This window comes from Balaenoptera musculus, chromosome 15 (assembly GCF_009873245.2).
Source record: "Balaenoptera musculus isolate JJ_BM4_2016_0621 chromosome 15, mBalMus1.pri.v3, whole genome shotgun sequence".
NCBI classification, from domain to species: domain Eukaryota; kingdom Metazoa; phylum Chordata; class Mammalia; order Artiodactyla; family Balaenopteridae; genus Balaenoptera; species Balaenoptera musculus.
This window is the reverse complement of record NC_045799.1, coordinates 19,834,410-19,856,226: the sequence shown is the minus strand read 5'-3', so window position 1 is coordinate 19,856,226 and position 21,817 is coordinate 19,834,410.

The window sequence follows — 21,817 nt, the reverse complement described above, 5'->3', positions numbered from 1 at the left end:
CTTGGTTAAAGAACTGTGGGTCTTGGCGTCCAGTTTTCTCTGTATCCCATTGAGGTCTCCATGGGCGATGATTGGTCCCTCCTCCCTGGATTGGGATAAAGAAAATACCTGATTTACTCAACCATGGTGAATATACAGTATTTTTTCCTCGTCTTTAACACTGATAATTGTGGAATAGTCCTCTTGGAGCCCTCACTGAGCCAGACTCTCTCACTTCCATTCTACCCCATCCCCAACATTACTGAGCCTCCTGTGACCCTCACTCCCACCTTGTTTCTCACTCTCACCTCCAGCCCAGCCCTCACATGCACCCCACACCCTAAGGAGAATTGCAGAAACAGCATCTGCATTTTGAAAGTGGTAAATAAAGGAAAAGAACCAAGCGTTATTTATCCTGTTTTTTTCTATATGAACTGTTATTTCAGGTTGAGGTTGGGACATATCCCTTTAGAGAAGTATTACAGATAATAAATGAAGGTAGAAAGATAAAATATCACCACTTTGCAAGCCCTAGTGAAATAATACATCTAAACTGATAATGAATGGCTGCCAACGTCGCCAAATATATATATATTCCTTACATCCTGACACACACACACACACACACACACACACACACACACACACACACACATGCAGAGCAAGACTGAATCTGTCAAATCTCTAAATGGGTGCTGTTCCATCCAGCAGCCACTAGCCACAGGTCAAGACTGGGCCCCTGAAACGTGGCTAACTCGAATCAAGATGTGTTATAAGTGTAAAACACACAACAGATCTGTAAGATTTAGAACCAAAAACAAAAAAAAATAAAACATCTCAATCATTATATTGATTACATGTTGAAATGATACCATTTTGGATATATTGGGTTAAATAAATATATGATTAAAACAAAACAAAAAAAATGCATCTGTAAACCTCATTCCGCTGCTTTCCTTCTGTCTGATCCTAGAGCCTAATCTTGTTTTTAGAAGACTGGGTAAGGCTCAAAGTAAGACGTAAAGGTCAAAATTGGGGTAAAACTTGGCAACAGGTGAAGTTCAGAATTGGGGTCAGTTTGGTTTTTTTTTTTTAACTCTTAATAATGTTATCAGGTTCTATTAAAATTCCCCTGCTTCAAACTGAGAATACACAAATACCAGGTAATCAAGGGTAGTGTGATGAATAGGAGGAGGTGGAAACCAAAGGAGGAATCTTCAAGAAAGACCCCATGTTAGTAAGCAAAGGCCAATAGGAACAGTCTGGACCCTGGGGTTCTACTGACATCCAGGCTTCCTGTTGGCTCCCATGGGCTTTGGTCTTGAATTCCTTGTTGGAGTTTCATCTTCCCACTTCCCAGCTGAGTTCTGAGTCTCTGCCTCATCCCCACCTCTACAACAGGGAATGTTGTTTGGGTGTTTGTTCCAAGATAATTGCAAAATTCAGAGAAACCAAAGGAAATGATTACTTGGCATGAACATCACATGAGCAGTGAAGCTCCGCACTGGGTTGCAGATCTCTGCTCCAATCTTAGAGGGGTAGCGTATGATGGGTGTGCTGACGACTCACACAGCCTAGCTCTGGATTTCTGCTCTGTCACTTACCAGATTTTCCAAATCAAGCCTCAGCTTTCCTCGACTTGTGCAGAGGGTAAGTTAATACCTGCCGAGCGTCTTCCACCATCCCTGGCTTAGAGGTGACTGCTGTAATGCTCATGAAACTTAGGCTTCCAGGAACTTCATGTGCAGCAACCTCTTCCATGGCCCTGGGAGGGGCCTCAGCAAGTTTTATTAACATTCATTTATCCTCTTTCTTAGGGGGCTTCAAATATTTGCTTAAACTCCAGTCCCACAAAACATGGATCAGCCCCTGCTTTGGCCCATTTTAGCTCTTGACAAATGTGTCAGTCTATCCTGCCCTCCCTCATAGTCCCCTCTATCTCTCCCTATTTCCTTTCCTTTCACTTCTACAGGGTCAAACAGTACCTGCTCATCCCATTTTCCACTTTTCTTAGGCCCTGCTTATGTGTGTGGTAGATAGAATAATGGCCTCTCAGAGATACCTACAGCCTAATCCCTGGAACCTATGAATATGTGAGCTGATATAGCAAAGAGGCTTTGTAGATGTGCTTAAGGTTATGGACCTTGAGATGGAAGATGATCTTGGATTATTTAAGTGGATCCAATCAAATGACATGAGTCCCTAAAAGCAAAAATTCTTTCCTGGCTGAGATCAAAGAGAGATGCACCATTGTTGGCTTTGAGGATGAAGGAAGTGGCCACAAGCCAAGGAATACAGGCAAGCCACCAAAAGCTGGAAAGGCAAGAAGATGGATTTTCTTCTGAAGCCTCCAGAGGAACACAGTCCTGCCAACAGCTTAATTTTAGACCTCTGACCTCCAGAGCTATCAAATAGCAAACTTATGTTTTTCAAAGTAGCCAGGTTTGTGGTAATCTGTCAGGGCAGTGATAGAAAACAAGTACAATGTAAAGAAAACAGTTTCTCTTTGCTCTTTTGGTACCTTGTCTTTGGCTTATTTACCTGTGATGTCTCTCATTTTGCTCTCTTGCCTCCTAATAATTATCTCTTTTCTCTTTGAGTCATGCATGGTGGGAACAGGGCTTCCTCCCCCCTCGCACCCCCTTTCTTATGATTTGTAGGAGTCCTCATCTGACATGGATTTGTTCAAATTCCAATTTAATTAGATTAAGCACCCTGATATATTAAAAATCCTTTACCGTGAGGCAGCCGTTGAAGTCAATGAGAAGATCAAGGTTTCAGTCTCAAATTTTCCATTTTCTACCCATGTGACCTTTGGCAAATTCACCAACCTTTCTGAGGCTTATTTTTTCTCTCTCAGAAGAGGAGACCCACAGGGCATCCCTTCCCATTCCCTCGATTGTGAGTTCTATGAAGATACCCATCCACCCAGTGAAAATGGACATTTTTACAAGAGTTTAAAATCCATTTTATCTCTTTTATATCTTGCTTTATAACTCTATCTTAGTTGTGCTTGCAAGGCTTGTGTAGATGCTAATGGTGAGCAACGAGGGTCGCTGTTATTTTAGTAAAACATATTTTCCTAGAAGCTCTGAAAAGGATCTAATTAAAGTTTGACACCTCACAGTGGTGGTGACCTGAGGGTTAGATAATGATCCCTGTGTCACCAAGCTGTTGCAAAATGAAGTGGGATAACTCATGCAAATGACGGGACCTGCACATAGGAGGCTTCCTGTGATGGAATTCCAGCACAAGAAGTAAGCGTGTCGCTCTTTCTTTTGTCAGAAATTTGAGTGTATTTGAATACTTATAAAATCACCTCCTGGCCTCTGTATTTGCAAACTGAATTATCTGAATACTCTTAGTGGATCTTCTAAATGAGCCTCTATATGCAAAAACTCTTTGGGAAGGTAACAAATGCTAGATGATACTGTAAATTCAATTTTCTAATTATATATTCATCTTTGTAGATCTTTTATTCCCAGAATAGAAGCACCCTGTTAGTAGGGTGTTGTCTAAAATGACATGACCTGTTGGGAAGAAAATCAAAATTTGTATTTTTGTTGATCGGTTTCTTCCCCTACAATATCTGAACTTCACTCCTAGGAAAAGCTGAACTGAACTTGCTTCCAATTTTGTCTTCCTAGACACGAAGGAGATAACAGTGAATTTTAGTTTTTCTTTTCTTTCTTTCTTTTTTTTTCTTTGATGCATCAGTCACTGTTGAAGAGTTAATGCTGGGCAGTTGTGGATTTTGACATCGGGCAGACCTGAGATCAAACCCCAGACCTATCTCTTGAAAGGTAATGGGAACATTCACTAACCACTTTAGAGCTAAACCTTCTTTAATATGAAGTGAAAATGATACTCATAGATTTTCAAAAGATGCTTTGAGAGTGAAATGAAATAATTTCCTCAAAAGAGGGTAGCATGGTGCCCGCACAGAGTGTTCTATAGGTATTACTTTTGTCTTTATTTGGGCTTTTCTAGTCAGATTATACAAACCAATAAATTATTTGCTAAGCATTATAGAGACGGGGTGAGAGGAGAGAGCACAGTTCCTCCAAGCAGCACCATTATCAAGGTCAATGTTGCATGGGAAAACTAAATGAGTAAATAAACACTTATAATCTGGTTGCATAAATGCTTGATTCTTGTGATCAGAGAAACACCAAGCAGAGAGGGAACATGTGAGCAAGATGTCTTGATCACATATGAGGGGTCAGAGAAGGGAGGAAATAACATCTTAAGTAAGAGACCTGAACGATGTGTCTGAGTTACCCGGATAAGAGAAGGAGAGTTTGTGAAGGTATGGATCCCAGGCAGAGAGATCATATGTGGATGTCAAGGGCCCAGACACACGAAGGCAAGGTGCTTACAGAAAATTTGAGATCTTTTTGTAAGGCGGGGGATGGAGAGAAAACTTTAGGATGTGGGGTGGGTAGGTGGATTGGGAAAAGTACTGAAAAGTAAGGCAGCAGAGGTAGGGGGATCATGAATAACCTTGTAATTAGAATTAGACTTGTATTTATTTAAATGGGAGGCATTGCACCATTGTATGTATGAGAATGACATGATTAGATTTTCCTTCTAGAAGGTCACTTTGGTTGCCCTAGAGGGCCAAGACTAGAGGCATGGAGAGTAGTTAGGAGGCCACAGCACAAAGCCAGGTGAGAAGTGGTGGTGGTGGAATTAAGATAATGACAATGGCATTGGTAAGAAGTAGGTAGATTTGTGTGATAACAAAGCTGAATCAATAGGATTTGATGATTAGATGTTACTTAGGTGGTGAAGAAGTTGTCAGGGGTGATACCTGGGTTTCTCAATTAGGCAACTGGGTGAAAGGTGATTCCTTTTGCTGAGATATTGAAAAATGACCAATAGAAAATGTCTGGTATATGAGGTTGGATCCCAGGAGACAGAGCTGAACAGGAGATTAATATAGCCAAACAATTACAAAGTGAGAGTTGGCTATGTATCTTTGAAATACACCAACATTTAAGGCACTATATGATGAGGGGAACATCCAGATGAGGCTGAGAAGGAATGGACAGAAGAATAGGAATAAAATCAGGAGCGTGAGGGCTTGGAAGATATATTAGTCATGAATTCTATTTGCAAGCAACAGAATCCAACTCTCGTTGATGTGAGAGAAAAAAGATGAACTTATTGAAAAACCACTGGATAACTCAGGGAATTACTGGGAAATCTTGAAAATTAAACTGAGAAACACAGATGGGGTTCAAATGATGGGGGACTCCCAAATCAATCAGTGTATATTTCAAAAGCCTGGAAATCAAACTATTGTAAAGAGGGTCAACGTTCACAGATATTTTTGAAAGATCAAGAAAGGAAAACTTGGCTTTAGCACAAGACTGTTGCTGGTAGATTTGGTGGAGACTGAAGCCAGATTTCAAATGGTTGAACCCTGGGAGTGTCATACATAGACAACAGATTCAATATGCTTTAGTTAATTTTTTGTGGAGTTTCCAAGCACTGCTCCTCACTTCTATTCTTTTCATGATTTGATTTGAGGCTTCATGTGTTATATTCCCTAGAAGATGATTTCCTAAGGAGAGGGGATGGGGAGATCAGTTGAGGAGGCCAGGGAATCTGATTCCTCTGCAACAAACAGTAATCAGGAATGCCATCTCTACACTGATTTCTCTCTGATTGTAAAATCAGTTGAAGAAAAAAGAGGCAGTTATTTTCCTCAAAATAGACACCATTCCCTGAATAATATTTTCTTGAATTTTGTCGCGCATTTACTTCTCTTAAGGAGTTGTGTTACAGATACACTTCCCCGGGTCCCAGTGCTAAAGATCTGATTAGATAGTTTGAGGTAGTACCCTGGCACCTGTATTTCTAACACACTTCCCAGGTGGTACTGATGCATAAGAAAGTTTGAGAGCCTCTCCCCCATCTTACATAATGCAGATGGATTAGTATTTTTCACAGTGTATGCCAGTATTGAAATAAGAATCTTTGAGAAAGCATCCTTTACCTTTGTCAGGCGGGTAACGAAGGTTGCTTTTGCTGAGTAAACTTGTGTTCTGCTCTTGGCTATAAAGATTCCCCAACTTTGTTCATGATTCTCCAGATTTATAGAAGTTTCCCCAGCTGTGTGATAGTTTCTACAGGTACGTGGGCTGTTACACAGGGATGTGTAGATTTCCCTGGTTGTATGCAAAGTCCTGCTTGAGGTTTTTACCAGAGGTGGGTAAGTTTCCCCACTACCTGAACAGGTCCCAAGCCGGCCTAGCGCTTTCTCACTGGAAGTCTCTCACACTTGAATTCATGAAACTATGCACAAGGTTTCCCTTTTATCCTTGCTGTATTGCCTACCCTGCATTTCCCTGCCTAGTGCATGTCGTCTCCGCCTGAAAACAGCTATAGTTCACACTCATTTCCTCCAGAAAGTTAAAGCAAACCCACTGCCTTGCCCTGTCTTCATTGCAGACAAGTTCACTGCTGGATTTCCCTGAGGAAGTTGTTTTCAGGTTGGTGTGTGCAAAAGCAGAAGGGGAAGCTCTGAAACAAAGAGAAATCTCTCCCCACCCCCATTTTTCTGTAGCTATTTGGGCTGGTCTCAATCCACAGCAAGTGGGAAATTAAAGTTCTGGCTGTGTCTGAGATACCTCTGTTCACTGGCTTGTGGAGAAAACGACTACCCTTCCTGCCACTCAACTGCATTGATCAGGAAAACTTTCTGGCCATTAATCTGACAGTAGATTGGCAGCACTCTACCCACCCCACTGGCCCAGAGCACCAGAGCTTCCTTAAGAACCACATGGCTTACCAGTAACTGAAATGGATGGGCTTCTATCTGGAACAGGGGAGTATCTAGGATTAGGAAAAAAAAAAAAAACAACTAAAAATAATAAATTAAAACCAGAATAAATGGACAAATCCTCAATAGATTGGGATCTGATGTTGGAGCATCAATTCCCTGGCTCTCCTGAGGACTCCTGGCTCTTTCAGTGAAGCAGGCAAGGTTGAACTCTCTCCAAGGAGTATGAGAGATGGGGGAGACATGAGAACAGAAGAGGAAAGCAATTGCCGCCCTCAGGAGTGAACTACAAACAGTCACGAGATACAGACAGAGCAGACTTCTCTCAGCGTTGAGAATCCACAGGAGCAGTGAACAGTTTAAATCATGGAGGCCGTTTGGTTTTTGTAGGCAGAGCCTTTAGCTTTCATCCCAGGATTTCAAAGCATCGCACAGCCATTAATTAGTTGTAAGCAATTCAGGCCTGTCAACTTTTCACACCTAATCAAGGGCTGATGTATGTCACCCCTAGGGATCTAATCAATAATTCCTGGGCACTCTCTCCCTCCCTTTACCCTTCTCCCAAGTCAGTTTTTATTACAAGCCCACCCTCCTTTTTTCCCCTCTTACGTTATCTGATTCCCTTGCCCTTTTCTTACCCTTCCTCTTCTCTCTTCTATTCCAAGGATTCCTTTCCTTCTCATTTCCCTGGATAGAGTTAGAGGGGAATTTGCAAACCAAGGGGTTTCAGGTCAGGGCACAGAAGTCCATGAGTCCCTGGTTTTCACAAGGAAAGGCCCAAATGAAAATGAGGTCATGACTTCCCATTTCTCAAGGGAGATATTTACCTGGGAGTCATTTTTTTGTGAGTCCTACTCACCAGTCAGATAAACCACTGCCAATGTACAGGCAGGTCTCTGATGATAAAGGAAGGTAAAAATACAGCTCTGTGTCTTTAAATTGGCTCAAGCTCTTCTCATCCCTTCAATAAAGGCAAAGCTCCATTCCATGAGAATAAATCACTTAGACCAGGAATGATAAATCCACTGCACAAGAATTGTGACTCTTATATCCACACTCATGCAGACATCAGTAATCGAGCATCAACTTTCCCCTAGAAACCAACCTCAGACCCAGAATTCTTCTCAAAAGGAAATATGAACCTTCCCTATAACTAACAGAAGAATTTTAGGACTCATAGTTTAGCCACTGCCCTCTCAATTTATATACTGCTCTTGTCCGCTGTTTAAACCTTGCCCTTTAAAACACACAAATTAAACATCATTTTATGGATGTATGGAGATAATCATTGTTTATATTTACATGCATATGTATCACTTTATTTGTTCACTATTACATCTTACTTCAAAGACAGTCCACTGGAATTTTTTTTTTTTCTTAAAACGCATTCTTTATCAATTCCCTTAGTCTTGATCTATCAGTGGTAAACTTTCTCAGTTGTCTGTGAATGTGTGTGTGTGTGTGTGTGTGTGTGTGTGTGTTCTTGAAAGTGCCTTATTTCATATTCATCAGCAGTCTGAGGGAAATGCAAACACATGATCAAATTCTAAAGGCAAAAATCAAGGCAGAGCTTGATATTTAAACAAGAGAATAAGGTACAATAAAAATAATGCAATTTTAAATAAGAAGACAGGGGTTAGGTTTAAGTTCTTCTTTTGGCCTTGGATAAATTATTCAGTAATATTCATTAATTTATGGGTGAAATAAACATGGTATATATCTGCTAATTGCTTGTCTCTGTCCTAGACGTTCATGATTAAAAACAGAAAGCATGGTTTCTGGCTACAGTGAGCTCAGTCTATAACGGGATTCAATCACATTAATCAGATAGATAAAAGATTATTTTGTATGTGGAGAAATAGAAATATCTATTTATAGTGTCTTATGAAAACATCCATGGGGACATCTATATGGCTTTGGGGTGGAGAGAGTTGTAGAGAGTTTGGCTTCCTAGAAGCCATGTGAGGAGGGGTGTGAAAGGTATTCCTGGAAGAGGAGGAAGAGAGAGAGGAAAAAGAAAAAAAGAAGAGAGAAAAGGCACAGTGACAAAAATTAGAATGACATGGATAGTTAACTAGTAACATGAAAGTGGGGCATAAGTTTGAGAAAGGACACCATTGGAGACAAGGTTGGATGTTTAAGCATGGACCAGGTCATAAAGGGCCATCGTTGCTGTGCCGGAGTATTTAGACTTTATCTCATGGGTCGGGAAGGCTCATTACAGAAGTGAAATGTAGTGACAGGTCATATTTGTGTTTCAGATGGCTGACTCCAGCGAGTGTGAAGAGGCCAAGTAGCTGGGGAGGAAAGACTGGTGTCCCATCCGGCTTTGAAATCATTTTATAGGCCAGGCAAGAGCTGATAAAAACTTTAAATGAATCAGTGCTATTATTGATGGACAAGAAAAATACAGATTTAGAAAGTAATAATGAAGAAACAAACCCTGCAGACTGTACTCCTAAAGGCATGTGAGTGGTGAGCAAAGGGGAGAAGGAGTGAACAATAGCCCACTGATTTCTAGCTCTGGTCTTGGGTAGATGGTGTAGCCACTAACTCACCAACTAAGAGAATTTAAAAAGAAACTCAGCTTTAAAACAAAGGAGTAGAGTTCAGTGTGCAACATCTTGGGTTTCAGATGCCAGTGGACATTAAAGTTGAAAACCTTAAATCTGAAATTCTAGTCTCCAAGACTTAGTTTTCTAACACCAGAAGCCAAAACATTAGCCAATCCCAGGGCACAACTAGAGCATATGATTATGAGAGAACATTGGGGTCATAAATTCTTGGTAGAATATTCCCCATGACAGGCTCTCAGGTGGCAAAAACCAAGGCTTAGGTTCTCTGAGCTCTTAGAACAAACAGAACAAAGAGGGAGGTATTTTACCAGCCAACACAGATGTAATGTTTTTTCTCTCACAGTCTCTTGTCTCTGAGAATTGAAGCTCATTTGGCTTAGATGGCCCAGTTTAAGGTCACTTCCCTTATATGCACTGGGGTCTAAAGTGGTGCATGTTTTATAAGGTGGTTGTACAGGCAGAAATTTCACCTGAAACAGCTAATAATCACATGTCATGATTAGTCTTTACCTATCTGCTTGGGAATTGTGTATGGTCAATAGAATATAGGAGAAGGAATTGTTCCAAATGCCTGCTTTGACATTCTCTGCAATGCCTATGGTCCTTTATCACCAGAACAACTCAAACCACTTTCTCTGAGATGTGGAATATACTCAATTAATCAGTGAATACATCCTCAGCCCTTATGCACACATTGGGAGTCACCCAGACCCCCTTTTTGTTATATTGTCTGTGTACTTATTAATCTTTACCTGAAATCCGTCCTCCATCCATACTTTCTTCCCATTGAGTTATCCAAGACTTAGAAAAATGGGGCTCTCTCTTCCCTCAGTAGCAGGAATCCAAATGCATAGCCCTTGGATCTTCACTATTATTGAAACATTACCTCTGAGAAAATCTCTATGTGTTATCCTTAACCTTTTAGAAACCAGAACAATGCAGTAAGAATGGGAGTTTTGATGCCCCAACCGATGTTTAATCAGACCAGCCTCCAAGCAAGGATTTATCCACTTAAATATTGTGCTTTGATAAAAGTTCTGCTGAGAATCTGTGATTACTGGAGTTTTTTACAGGGTACTTCATAAGCCATTACATAAAACACTAATTATCCAATATTTCTACCAGCAGGGTCTCTTGTACTAATTAAATTAACACTGAAAACTGCTAACATCATTGATTAAGAGTCCAAAGTGCTGTATATCAGTAACAATTAGGACAACTTCATTTTGGGCAAAAATTAAATCTGCTCTTCTCTTATCCCAGGAGATTAATTATCATCTTTTTCTAATAACCAAGGTTCTCACCTGGGAATAATGACTTTTGTGATTTGTCCCCATTTTGACTCCCATTATGGAGCCTAGTTTGGGGATAGCAGTCTTCAGTTTCAAATCTGGCTTCAGACTTGGTTGAACATATTCAGGCCCCAGCCCTGCCACTTAGCAGATGTGTAATCCTGAGCAAAGAAAGACCTTCTATTGGGCTCAGATTCCTTTTCTATAGTATGTTGATTAAAAGAGTCCCTATCTTAAGGGCTGTGATAATTACCACAGGTGAAAAGTCCTGTAAAAGTGTTAGTTCTGAGCCTGGCGCATGACAAGAGCTGATGATCTTCTCTCCTGCTCATGATCTAAGACACTTCCCAAAACCTTGAAGTTGGAAGGGAAGCCTTAGACGATTGCTTTAACTAATCTTTAACGTTTACTGAAAAGCCAAAGTGCTGACATTAATATGATCCAAGAGAGACTCGAGTGGTGGATCATTGTACCTGGCTACTTTCCTTTCTGGAATCCAGGGTCAAAAATTCCCAGAGCTGCTATGGAAAATGAGAAAACACATGGAGGTCACTTACAGCGCAGACACTCTGGGACAATCCTCATGCCCCTTTAAGACTTTTGTTCACAGATATGGAGAGTCCTTGGAGGTGTTTTGGAGAAGTTGCTTTTGGGAATTATTCTCATAACAACATCAATTGAAAAAAAAAAAAAAAGCTTAGTTTAATCAATCACCCTTTTTGTGCCAGTCATTGTACTAAGCATAACTGCGTTACCTCATTTCATCTCCACATGAAGCAGTATTATAATTATCTCCAAGGAAGTGTAATTATACCCATTCTACAGATGAGTAAACAGACTCAAAGAGGGTAAGTGACTCCTCCAAGGTCAGCCAGCTAGCACATGATCAAGGGAGGATTTAAATCCATGCCTTCCTGACTCCAGATTGCTTCCCCTTCACCATGGGGCACACCACCTCCATGTATAAAAGACTTGCCTCCTTCCTGTGGGCATCCCTGAAAAACCCCACATCCAGGAGGTCCTGAGTACCAGTTCCCTGGCCACCCTGATGCTCCAGATCTTTGAGGAGATTCAGCCACCCCTGGGGCAGTTTGGGACTTTTCACAAAATCCCCAGCAGCCTCATTGCAAAACAATGCAAATGACAACATAAAACATAGTTCAAACTCTTCAGCCTACCCCTGGCCCTCATTCCTCTTGGAATTTGCTTATGAGAAGACAGTCACTGTGTAGCCGGATGCTTGCAAATTACCGAGCCTCCTTCTGGCCCCTTTCTATTCTTTCAAAAACCCTCCTTCCCTGTGCCCCATTATCAATCTTCAGCTGAAGCTTCTTTCCCAATTCTCTTTCCATCAGAAGCTCCAGAAATCTCCTTCTAATCCAGTCTTTTCCAAACTGACTAGCCCTGCGAGCCTCAAATCCTTCCCTTCCCTCTACTTCTCCCCCCAGCTCCTTCCCAGGGTCCCTCTCCCCAGACTCCCTGTCCCCATCACCCACATTCCAGGCTCCCACTCCCGATGAACCTCCCTTTCTAAGCTTCTCTGCCCACCCCTCCCACACGCTCAGGCCCTAGAACTTAAGCACTCCATCTAATGGACCTTCTTACTCAGCCTCAATATTTGCTTTCCGATACATTGGATTTATGGAGTGTTTGCCTGAATTAAAATGAGAAATTTTAGAGCAAACTGAGGCTTTTCGGCTGCTAAGCTCCATCATGTACTTTAAATAAAGAAAGGAGGGGAGCCAGTGTGAAGGGGTGCCTGATGCATCCACCTACCCCTGAATTACCATTTCATCCCAGGCTGCTCCCCTTCAAACCCAGCTGGTGCCTACCTGGCCCTGCTCGCCTCCCCCCCAGCTAAGTTAACAAAGCAGTTCCAGCTCACCCGCAGAGCTCCTCCTAATCGACTCCCAGTGAAATAATATTTGCTTTCCATGCCTACTTTGAATCCCACTCACTTTGTTAAAAGACTGCCTCTGGCTGTCTCTGCTGGCTTAATCTAATAGTTTCTAGTTTGTACAAGCAAAGTGTTTTCAACCACCTATATAAATAACTTAAGCAGAGGGGGGACACTTGTGCGGCCCCAGCGTAGGGCTATAGGACATGACAGATCCCCAAATGATGCCTCAGTCAAGCTCCTGGGGGATGCCCCCAGCTGAGTGGGAGCAATTACCATATTGTATCAGGCTGAAAGGATAGTCTGCGCTCCTACAGAAAGGCTGATGGGAAAAGACATTCCTGTCTGGTTTCTCCAATGCAGGAGACCATCATAAGTGCCTCAGCCCCCTCTGTGCCCCTGGGCGCTGCCAGCATCCACAGAGAGGGAGCCAGAGCAAAGGAAGGAGAGGGGAGAGGAGCCGAATAGTCAAGCTTTGCTTTTTTTTTTTTTTCTGTAAGATATTTAATGCAGTCAACTTTACTTTTTCAAAAATTGTGGTAAAATACATATACCATAAAATGTACTATCTTAACCATTTTAAGTGTATAATTCAGTATTGCTAAATACAATTCAGATTGTTATGCAAACAATCTCCAGAACTTTTTCACCTTGTAAAATTGAAACTCTCCCCATTAAATAACAACCTTCCCGCCCGGCCTCCCCTCAACCCCTGGCAACCACCATTCTAATTTCTGTTTCTGTGAATTTTACTAATCTAGGTCCCTCATGTAAATGGAATAATACAGTATTTGTCTTTTTGTGACTGGCTTATTTCACTTAGCATGATTTTTAGATTTATCCATCTTGTAGCATATGTCAGGATTTCCTTCCATTTTGAGGATGATAATAGTCCATTGTACGTATATACCATGTTTTGTTTATCCATTCACCCTTCAATGGACACTTGGGTTGCTTTCACTTTTTGGCTATTGTGAATAATGCTGCTTTGAACATGGGTCTACAAACATCTCTTTGAGACCCAGCTTTCAATTCTTTTGGATGTATGCCCAGAAATAGAATTTCTGGGTCATATGGTATTTCTACTTTTTTTTTTACTTTTTGAGGAAGTGTCATACTGTGTTCCACAGTGGCCGAACCATTTTCCATTTCTACCAACAGTACGCAAGGGTTCCAATTTCTCTATATCCTCACTAACACTTGTTAGTTTCTGTTTGTTTGTTTGTTTTGATGGTAGCCATGCTGAAGGGTGTGATCAAGCTATTTTTTTAAGTCTATTTTCTTTTGGGCTGAAATAAGAAAAATCAAAAGCAGGTCAGGTTATGGATAGGGTTTCTTATGGGAGTGAAGGGACATCTCTCCCTTTGGATAGAGTCATCTTCTAAAACAAAGGTTGGCAAACTATAGTTACAGCAGCCTATATTGGTAATATTTTATTGGAAAACAGTCATGCTCATTTGTTTACCTGTTGTTTATGGCTCTGTCCACACTATCAGGGCAGAGCAGAGAAGCTGAAACAGAGATTGTATATGAAGCCTAAAATACTGAATATCTGGTCCTTGGCAGGAAAAGTCTGCCAACCCCTGTTCAAATAGAATCATGTGATGAACACCTTATTAGAACTCCCATAATTTCCTATAGCCAGAGGATTAATACTAAATTACAACCTCAGCAGGATGGAGCCCTCAACATTTATAGGTGTGTGCAGGGAGTGGGATGGTGGGAGAGCCTCACTGAATCCAGCTGAAAATGGGGGACATTGACTCAGAGATCTTAGGAAATACTAGGCAGGGGAAATCAATTTTATATTGAAGGGGTAGCAAAGGAATCTTGGGGAGCTGGAGCAAAGGAGCTGGAGTTTGGGCTGAGCTGAGAGAAGTATCAGGATTGGGTGGGCAGAGAGAAGTGGGGTCGGCTCTTCAGGGCAGGGGCGATGGCCTGGGTCAACGTGCAGTCAGCAGCACTCTGTACAGGACTGAAGACCTGTAGAGAGCTTAGAGAGGGTGTGCCTGGGACACGATGGGGAGAAGACCACAAACACACAGTAGAGCCAGGTCATGGGGGCAAATGATGTAGCATTAAGCACTTGACTTTGGTCTTGAGAGTAAGAGGGTGTCCTGGAATCTTTCATGACCTATGAATTAGATATGACCCTATTTTAGCTTTAGTCACCTCCCTTTTGAGAGGCACGAGAAAGTGGTTCAAACCTCCATCCAACCTTTGGTGAGAGGCTCAGTGTCCCTTCTAATCCCTCAGACACCCCCAGGTTGGGGGCTTGGGGGTTTTGCCTTTTCCAAGCAGTTTGGATCCTCATTTCCTGCTTCCACTGAATTACAGTTGACCCTTGAACAACACGGGTTTGAACTGTGCAGGTCTACTTATATGTATATTTTTTCAATACTGAATACTACAGTCCTACATGATCCATAGTTGGTTGAATGGGAGGATCCGGAACTGTGGATACAGAGGAAACTCAGATACAGAGGACTGATTGTAAGTTACAAACAGATTTTTGACGGTGGGTGTCCCTAACCCCTACGTTGTTCAAGAGTCAACTGCAGTGGACTTATATATACTAACAAATGTAAAATAGACAGCTAGTGGGAAGCAGCTGCATAGCACAGGGAGATCAGTTTGGTGCTTTGTGACCACCTAGAGGGGTGGGATAGGGAGGGTGGGAGGGAGATGCAAGAGGGAGGAGATATGGGGATATATGTATATGAATAGCTGATTCACTTTGTTATAAAGCAGAAACTAACACACCATTGTAAAGCAATTATACTCCAATAAAGATGTTAAAAAAGAAAAAAGAGTCAACTGCAGTTTAGTCTCCATATAATCTTACATCCTAGATGTTTAATCCATTTATTCACTTCAGCCATCCACTTTAGACATTGCCACTCCTTCAATTCATTCACACCCCAAAATACCATGTGTCCAACACAAGTCTGGATAATAATGACAATATGAAATAATATTAATAATAATAGTACATGCCAGGAGCTGTTCCAAGGATTTTATATATTAACTCATGTTCAACAAACATTTTCTGTGTGTGCGTTTATCTAAATAGCACTGAAAAAATCACTTAAAATTGAATATTAGACAATTTGGTCACTTTTTCAAGAGAAACTTAGCATGCTGCATGCCTAACATTTTTCCTAGATTATTTCTCTCCTCTTATATTTGTTCCTCTCTTTTTCCAGGCCTCAGAGATTCCCAAAATCCTGTTAATTTCTCATTGAGAGAATCTTAACCCTTTGCGTATAACACAGTCTCCACTCAACCTCTTGCCTGGGTCTTACTTTACACATCTAAACCCATACCTGTCCATCTGTCCTGGATCCTCCAATGTCCCTTCAAAGGGAGACTCGGGGACCAGCTGAATGGTGACCAATGTTTCACTCTCCTCCTTACATACGAGAAGCAAGGCTTCAGAAGGATTCATTTTCCAGAGTATACAACATGAATTAGAGACTAAAAGCAGGGCTCCATGATTTCTGTGCAAACAGTGAGAAAGCAAGCACTGGGCTCCCGCCAAATGGAGAGAAGTCAGTGAGAATGAGAAGAATCCAACAAGTACTGATAACTCCCTGTGTGTCCCAGGCACAGTGCTATGCTCTGTAGCACCATTCTGTCTTCAGGAAAACCCCATGAGGCCGCTACTAGTATCCGAATAGTACAAATGAGTAAATGGAGGGTCACAGGGGTTAAGCAACTTGCCCAAGGTCACACATTTAGTCAGCGAAAGACTAGGGGTTGAATCTTTGCTCTTTCTACTGTACCATGCAACTTCATCTAGGTCTATAGGAAAGAAGAGGCTGCTTAAAGGTGTAAGAGCAAGCCTTAATTTGCTGTGGCTGTCACTTGTGAGCTTTCAATTGCAGACACTCTTATTCTCTGTGTCTGACTCATATTTCTACTCACTCTCACCAACACAAGAGTGAGTATATCAACTTTCCAATGGGACTTAATAGCAATAATTTGCAGCATCTTTTTTTTTTAATTTCCCTTAGAAAAACCAATACATGGTTAGTGATGCCATTAATAGAGTGAAAGCAGATCCCTCCCTATTATGAGAATTGATATTTGTAGCATTTATCACACATACACACACACACACACAAGAAACCACAGAGTTTGTTAAACCCTAAATACTTGAGTTTAAATGCCTGCAACCAAAAGAGAAGGTAACGCAGTCAAGAGTTCTAGCACAGAGGTCAGAAAGTCCCAAGTTCAAGTTCTAGTTGCGCCTCTTCCCAAAGGAATATTTTGAAGATTAGATGAATTAGGTCGTTAAAAGCACAATGTCTGCTCCTGGTAAGTAGGAGATGCTATACCAGAGTTAGTCACAGATGCAGGTGAACTGAACCCCTTCTGTGACACTTCACTCCTTGGGTACCTAGGATGTCTCTCCCCTTCCACAGCCCCCAACCTCTGGCCAGCAGCCAGCCCCAACCCTTCCTCTCCCAGTCTGCTCGTTTCCCCCCACTTACTGTGTGACTTCAGAAATATCAGTTCCCTTCTCTCTACTTCAATATTCCTCCTTTTTCATGTTGTTATTTCATTGTCAGGTACATCCCAGAAATGATTTCATAAATTCCTAAACATAACATCTGATCTTCCTGAAATAACTCCTGACTCAATATCAGAGGCTTTAATTCCAATCATGAGCAAAGAAACATCTTTGGGGATGACTTTTGTAGCCTGGTCCTAGGGAAATATATGGCTTTTAATGGGACTTCAGGAAGATCAGGTCCATGACCAATGTCAGATGATTTTGGAGGGCCAAGCACTCCTTAATTATGGAAAGCCCAATCACCCACACCTGGTGAAGGCTGCACAGATGTCAGGGTTGGATCAACTGGCCAGATCATTCCTGAATGATCAGACCTAAGGGATCTTGGACAAGAAAAGCCCAGTGAGATCAGAAGCCACAGACCTTGAAGAACATGCACCATCCTGCAGAAGAGAAGTAAATAAAACACCATGATGGCCCCAGAGGAGAAAGAGGGGATGAGACAGCTTTTATATTTTCTTTCCCACTCTTCCTCAGAAATTTCCCTTCTCATACCCTGCAAAATGAGGACAAAGAACCCCAGGAAACCTGGATGTCCAGAAGAGGACCCAGTCTTTGCTCTTCCACATAGCTCCAGCTCTAACATAGTTTATCTGCTTTATCTTATCATTACCTGAAAGCATACCATATGTTTTTTTTGCCTACATGTTTATTTGCCTGTCTCCTCCAGCCAATGTAAGCTCCACGGGAGAATATGAACCTTATTTCACTCATTTGTTCTGGAATCAGGTGCAAACTTTATCTTCTGTGCCTAAGACAATGCCTGGCACCAAGAAGGTACTCAGTGAGCATGTGTTGAATGAATAAGTGAATGAATAAATGAATTAACATAATCTATGCCATTATAAAGACTAACTCTGCTGAAACTAAACCATTAGTGTGGAAGGCTTCTCAGAGCAGAAGCATTTGATCAGGAAGACTGGGAGTTTTTCAGCTAAAGAGCATAGCAGGCAGAGGAGAGAGCATTAGGAAAATCATGCAGTTGCGACTGTGTCATACAAAACAACCTAGGACGTTCAACTTTGCTCCCAATCACCCTGACAGACACTGCTAAAACTCTATACTTGGCCTGGGAGTGCATAGAGAAAAAGAAACACCCTAAATTTATGACTCTGTATAATCCTCTTTAGCCTTCCAGAAGCAGAGAACCAGCCCTCATTTGCATATAAATGGTCATAATTTTTTAATCATAGATAAATGCCATTCTGTTTGCTTGTCCTTGTGCCTCCCTTGATGGAAAAACAAGAGTGACTTACGATTCATGCGTAACAGCAATTAAAACACATATACACTCAACACTTCCTTGCTTGTTGTATCTCTCTGTCTCTTAACTTCTCTCTCCAACTCTCCTTCTCCCACCCTTGAGTGATGAGTGGCAGAGAGAATGCCGTCTTGGCTGAGAGGAAGTGCTTATAAGTAAGGGCTCTGGATACAAATGGTTTGCTTTCAAATCTTAGGTCTTTCACTTACCTTATGTGCAGTTTTGGACAGGTCACTTCACCTCTGTGTACCAGCTTGATCATTTATAACATGGGAAAAATATAAAATCACATAGGTTTGTTGCAACGATTAAAAGAAGGGATGCACCTCAAGTACGAACATAAAGCTAGTCCTCAAAGTGGAAATTATTATTATTATTTCATTAGTATTATTACTATATTGAATGGATATATATATGACTCAATTCAAGTCAGAAAAAGAAATCAAAAGTCTTGCTCTCTTACCAGAAAAGAAAAGAGAGAAATGAAGCCACATATTGGAAGGTTGCTATAGATTGGACCTTGATGATGCTCATATTGAGAAAGTCCATAATTCATCCCTGGAGAAATCTTTGTTTGGAAAACAGCCTGGCTCGAGCCCACGAACACTTGACTCCAAGAACTAGATCAACACTAGAGAAATCAACCATCAGCCGACAGACACCTCTTTAATGCCTTTTTAAAAGAAAACTATGTTTCTGTTTCAGTCCTTTGTTCTGAGACAATCTGTGGAAAAGAGAGGTGGAGTGTGGGTGGGAGTGGAATGGACACTTACTGAGTCCCTCCTGCAGATGTTTTTCTTGCTTTATCTCATCTCTTTCTCACACAACCCTATGAGGCAAGAGTTATTATTCTAATTTGCAGATGAGGAATTTGAGGCTTAACAAGGTTAAGTAATTTGCTTACAGCTGTTGCAGGAGAACCTTGATTTGAAGTCAGCCTGCCAGAGTACTTTCATTTGTAGCATGCTTCCTGTTTTTCACAGACATGGAAGGTGTGGGATTATTTGTTAGACCCAGTTTATGCACATCTTTTTGCCAGAAATTATCTCCTAAGAATCTAAAAGCATTTCTCTGACTGCATACCAGCCTTCTGCTGATGCAAGGCCTACTAGCACCAAGAATTCAACATGTCCAAAACTCAGCCCAGCATCTCCCCAGTTCACCATTCCCACCCACCTTCTTGCCATAGACCTGTTCCTTTTATATTTTTTTACAAATTGTCTGCTACTATGAGTCACCCTAGAAACCTCCCTTCACTCAGTTCCCAACATCCCATAGGTCTTGTCCACTCCCCTTTTGAAGGTATGTAAAATTTACCCCTGCTCCAGGTCTACCATCAAGCCTATTATCTCTCACCCGAAGCAGGTAGCTGCAGGCCCCTCTCTGGTGTACTTGCCCTGGGTATTTGCCCTCCAATACATCCTTTTTTGTCTGCCAGGGTTATTGTCATAAAAACAAATGTAACCATGCCATACTGCCCTGTCTACATGTTAAAGATCAAAACACCTTAGCAAGGCATCTATAATATAACTCAACATTATACTCTCATCTTCTCTCATCTCCCTCCCACCACAGAACTTTCTAATGATTTCTCTAAAATGCAATGCCTTTTCATTCTCCCATGTTCTTCCCGTTTAAGAAAATTCTGTCTCCACTATCTTGTCTTTTGACTCCAAGCCCGCATGAAATGTTATGTCTCTCTCATCCAACTTCCCCAGACAGATTCGACCCTCTACTCAGCATTTCACACATACTACCGTCATTGCCCTCATACCATGATAACTCTTCCACACCTATCTCCCTCAGTGTAACATGAGCCTGGAGCTTCTTCGAGATAAGCATCTTTTCTTAGACTTCTTTGTCTCTTTAGCACCTTGCCTGAGAATTTTTAGACAGAATCATAATGCAGATACCACTTTTCATGTTCACATTAAACATTAAGCATATTTCCACCCAGCTATGCAGTTTTCCTAATTAGCTTTTTAATTGCTGCATAATATTTCCTGCTGTTGATGTGCCATAATTACTGAAACATTCAATTCAAGTCATTAAATTCAACAAACATTTGCCAAGTAACTAACATATATCAGGTACTGTGCTAGATGCTGGAAACTTCGAGAGGAGGAGAATATGACCTGTAAAGAAGGACTTTTTGTTTCCTGAAGAGGTTTGGGAAAGCAAATAACATAGGTGACAATTTGTCTGAGTTTTAAAAGTCAAATAGGAACCTAAGAGAAAAGTTTAAAAAAGAAAAAAAGAGAAATTATTTAAATCCTCATAGCTCATAAGGAGCAAGAATTTCACTTCACACAAAAGATCTGATTCTAAGACCCCACTGTCATCTTTTTTTTTTCTTTTTTTGGTGAACTCCTAGTCACCTAACAAGGCTTGGCTTTAGCCAGCTCTGTGCTCTCTGTTCATCTCAATTCTTTTTATTCAGCATCTATGCATTTCACGGAGCTGGATTGTGCTAGCAAATTTTCTTCAATCCACATTTTACTTAAATTTGATAACTGGGACTTTGCAAAGTATGATTTTTTTTTTAATGTTTTAAAAAATGAGTTCATCATCGTGATGCACTTTCATCCTTTGTTCCTGTTTTCTATAAGAATTGCAATGTTACCAAAGAAACACGATTCTAGAACAAATTCCTGGTAGATATTAGGTTCTCAAAAGGTATTGAATGAATAAATGGTCAGCCAAAGGCTTGCATGAGTTGACTGTGTGGAAAGCAGAAAAGAATTAGTGGAAAGTGAAAGGCAGTGGCAGATTACATTATTACATTTGCAGAAGTTTGAAAAAAAAAAAAAAGTACCCAAATTAGTATGCTGGTACCATGTCAGATGCTTTACTGCTTATAGAATCAGCAGAACCAAGTTGATCAAGAGCTATGAAATCAACCCTACCCTTTGACTCACCCTTTAATCTAAGAAACTCATTCAAAAAGGAGAATGCAACAGATATTGTAGGCACCATTTTCTATATTAGTAAAAGTCTGGACACAATCTAAATGTCCACCAATAGGGAGTGGTTAAATAGATTACAATATGTGAGCTGGAAGGAGTATTATGAAGTCATTAAAATGGTAATTAGAAAGATTATGTAGCCACATGGAAAAACATTTACTATATAATATTAAGTGGGGGAAAAAAAAGCAGAATACAAAATTGAATCTAGACCATCACTGCAATTATGTAAAAATGTGTGCACATGAATCAAGACACCGGGAAAGAGGCATGCATGTGACCAGCTGTTTTAACTGCTGTCTTTTTCTTTTAAAAATATCCTTCAATTTGATGGGTATATTCGTTTGTCCAGCCTGTGCTCTCCAACCTCTAGGGGGCGCTCAGGTCTTCCCTTACCGGGACCTCCCCTACCCACAAGGGGAAGATAGAGAAGGTCTCCAAGGAGAGCCGGGTGCACAATGAGGTGTGCAGGGCTGG